This window comes from Heterodontus francisci, unplaced genomic scaffold (assembly GCF_036365525.1).
Source record: "Heterodontus francisci isolate sHetFra1 unplaced genomic scaffold, sHetFra1.hap1 HAP1_SCAFFOLD_43, whole genome shotgun sequence".
NCBI classification, from domain to species: Eukaryota; Metazoa; Chordata; class Chondrichthyes; order Heterodontiformes; family Heterodontidae; genus Heterodontus; species Heterodontus francisci.
Window position 1 is genome coordinate 16,598,664 of NW_027141852.1, and position 3,880 is coordinate 16,602,543.

The window sequence follows — 3,880 nt, forward strand, 5'->3', positions numbered from 1 at the left end:
GGATTTCAATCAATGAGCAATATTATTCTCTCCTTTTCTTTTGTTAAATGAAACCACTACTGTCACTTGGAGTTAATATCACTGTGTTCCAACTCCTGAATAATAAAATTGTGAGTTTCGTGATATTTTCTGGACACATTTCCTGCTGAAAGAACTAAGAACTCTTTTCTAATTTACACAATACTATATACACACTCATCAAGCCTCCGAAACTCGCATCCTTGGTGCTGCTCTCTCCTCCCAAACCTCATCTCATGTGACTGTTACATCATCACTCTGATTGTGGGAGGGGTTAATCCCACTTCTCTTCAGCATTAACCCTTCACATCCTCATACTGCACTGTCTGTCCAAAAAAATCGGTGGAGGGAACTTGAATTATCAAAACAGCAACAGCTGCCAGTTGAAAATCAACTCCACCCATCAGAGAGAGACTGTCAGAGAACTTCCTGCATCCAGTCCTGACCCTGTCACATGAAGCAGCTGCTCACCCAGACCCCACTCTCATCAACACTGAACATTTTTACTGAGACCCTTCAAATACTGTTTATAAAAGGCAGGAAAGATCAAAGTTCACACAGTTGTATTAAATACAACAAAGTTTAATATCTTCTCACCGTTTCTCGGTAACCACATGAGACTTAGGTTTTCTTATTGGTTCCTTTGATTTTTCTTGTTCCTGACTGACAAATATTCCAAACCTCAGATAAACCCTCCCACTTGCGTCATGTCCCAGTCTCGGTTAAAAGCAACACATAATGACACAAACACTCTCCTTCAGTGAGATTAATATCAAGCTGTTTTCCAGGTTGAATGTCACTGTGAACAAATTTATGTCAAAGAAGTTACCTTTGATGTATCAGTACTGAAATTCTGTCCAAGGAGGAACAGCCATTCCAAACTCATATCCTTCACAAAGGCTGTTTTTTTTTGCGATTGAAATTCATCAAGTATTTTGAATTAAAGTTCACAAGACACAGATGTCAATGTTGATAATGAAACTTTTCAAGCATGTTGCTACTGTGAAATAAGGCTCTGCTGGGAATTGAACCCAGGATCTCCTGTTTACTAGACAGGTGCTTTAACTAACTAAGCTACAGAGCCAGATCACGAATGTGCGTGCAATTGAAATCAGAGGAAGGCCTTGTAGATAGTGGGCAGGCTTTGGCGAGTCAAGAGCTGAGTTCGTCACGGCAGTGTTCCCAGCCTCTGACTCGCTCTTGTAGTTGTCGCTGTAGTTGTAATTGTAATCGGCAACCGTCCGTCTCGGAAGACGATGGGCTACACCCGGGGTGTACGTCACTTCTGTGTGAAACATCGTTTGTTGTGGCTGGAGAGGACGACTCGTGAGTGACGATCCCTTCCTCAGCTGGTACAGATGAATATCATTGGCCCGAGGTCGACGGATAATTTTTCCTTCCTCTGAGCTCTCTTTCCCACCATCTGGTCATTTCTTTTGTCCTCTACTTTTCCCATGGTCTTCCTGAATGCCTTTCTCCAGGAATTCCAGTCAGCAGGAAGGACTTCCCATGGATCGACTCCAATCTCAGTCAGCTTGAGATCTCGCTTTGCAGATGTCCTTGTATCACAGACGTGGGTGACCTGTTGGTCTCGTGCTGATAGCAAGCTCACCAAAGAGCATGTCTTTGGCAAAGCGACCGTCATCCATTCAGCACACATGACCCAGTCAACAGAGTCACTGCTGACTCAAGAGGGCAAACATGCTGCAGATCCCTGCACGCTGGTGTACTTCTGCATTCGGCACTCTGTCCTGCCAGGAGATGCCCAATATCCATCTGAGACAGCGGAGGTGGAAGCTGTTCAGCTGCTTTTCTTGGCTTGCATAAGTTGTTGATGCTTCTCTACTATAAAGGAGGGTGCTGAGAACACAAGCCTGGTACACGCGGAGTTTTGTATTTTCGATCAGTTTGCTGTCGGTTCACACTCGTCTTCTCAACTTTAACATGACAGCTGCAGCATTGACAATCCTGGTGCTGATTTCAGTATCAAGGGACAGATTGCTGGTGATTGTTGATCGAAGGTCTGTGAAGCTGTTGACAACCTCCAAAGTGAGGCTGTCGATGTTGATGGAAGGTGGAGTCTCTACGTCCTGGCCCATAACTTTGATCTTCCTGATGCTGATCGTCAGTCCAAACTCCTTGCAGGCCAGGGAGAACTGATATACAAGCTGCTGTTAATGAACTTCATTATGGGATGTCAGCACAGCGTCATCAGCAAACAGCAACACACAGACCAAGAACTGACTCATTTTGGTCTTGGTGCGCAGTCTTGCCAAGATGAACAGCTTGTCATCAGCTCTGGTATGCAGGTGGACACCCCCATCTGAGTCACTGAAAGTTTAAAATAGCAGCATGGAGAAGAATATGCCAATTGTAAAGGATGTGAGCTGTGAGGAGGTTACAAGGAGGCTTCCAGGGGACTTGGACAGGATAAGTGAATGAAATGACAGATGGAATATAATGTGAATAAGTGTGAAGTTATCCATTTTGGTAGAATAAACAGAAAGACAGAATATTTCTTAAATGGTGAGAGGTTGGGAAGTGTTGATGTCCAAAGGGACCTGGGTGTCCTTGTTCATGAGACACTAAAAATTCGCATGCAGGTGCAGCAATCAATTAGGAAGGCAAATGGTATGTTGGCCTTAACACGAGGGGTCATGAGTACAGGAATAAAGATGTCTTGCTGCAATTGTATAGAGCCTTGGTGAGATCGTGCTGGAGTATTGTGCACAGTTTTGGTTTCCTTATCTAAGGAAGGATATACTTGCCACAGAGGGAGTGCAACGGAGGGTCACCAGACTAATCCCTGGGATGGTGGGATTGTCTTATGAGCAAACTGGGCTTGTATTCCTTAAAGTTTCATTTAAAAGGCCATTTAAAACTGAGATAGGGTGGAATTTCTTCACTCAGAGGGTGGTGAGTCTTTGGAATTCTCTACCTCAGGGGTTTGTGAAAGTTCAATCATTGAGCATGTTCAGGACAGAAATTGATAGAAATCTTGATACTCATGACATCAAGGGATATGGGGAGAGCGCGGGAAAGTGGTGTTGAGGCAGATGATCATCAAGGATGTAATTGAATGACAGATCAGGCTCGACAGGGTAAACTGCCTCCTCCTACGTTCCGAAGAGAGTTTGCACCAGGACACAGCCCTGTTTTACCCCACTGCTGATCGTGAAAGTGTCTGATGTTGCTCCATTGTAACTGACGGAACTGTGCATGTTCTCGTGGAAAGAAGAGATGACGCCCAAGAGTTCAGGAGGGCAGCCTAGTTTCCACAGCAGTTTGAAGAGTCTGTCTCTGCTAACAAGATCGAAGGCCTTGGTGATGTCTATAAAGACAATGTAGAGTGGTCTGTACTGTTCACAGTACTTCTCCTGTAACTGCCGAAGTGAGAAAATCATGTCGACTGTCGATCTACCAGCTCTGAAGCTGCACTGAGACTCAGGATAGATGTGATGTCAGGGTCTGCAATCTGGTCAGAGCAATGCGAGCAAAGACCTTCCCCACAATACTTAGCAAGCAGATGCCTCGCTAATTGCTGCAGTCACTGCGATCGCCTTTATTGTTGCACAAGGTGACAATGTTTGCATCACGCATGTTGAGAGGTGCCGATCTCCCCTTCCAACAGAGACACAGAAGTTCATGGGGATGCTGCAGCAGAGCTGCTTTTCCACTTTTGATGATTCCAGGTGGAATATCATCATTTCCCATGGCTTTACCACTGGCAAGACGGTCAATGGCGTTGTTGAGCTCTATGGTGGTGTCGCTGTCCAGCTCCTCCATGACAGGGAAGTCTGGAATGGTGCTGAGAGCTACTTCAATGACAATGTTCTCCGTTATGTAGAGTTCAAGGTAATGC

General features: G+C 45.1%; 1 non-coding gene across 1 annotated transcript; it reads right to left on the reverse strand.

Moving 5' to 3' along the window:
* Positions 1 to 1,028: 1,028 nt before the first annotated feature.
* trnat-agu (transfer RNA threonine (anticodon AGU)) lies at positions 1,029 to 1,102 on the reverse strand. Its single transcript has one exon. It is a non-coding gene; the product is annotated as a tRNA-Thr (tRNA).
* Between the last annotated feature and the right edge of the window lie 2,778 nt (positions 1,103 to 3,880).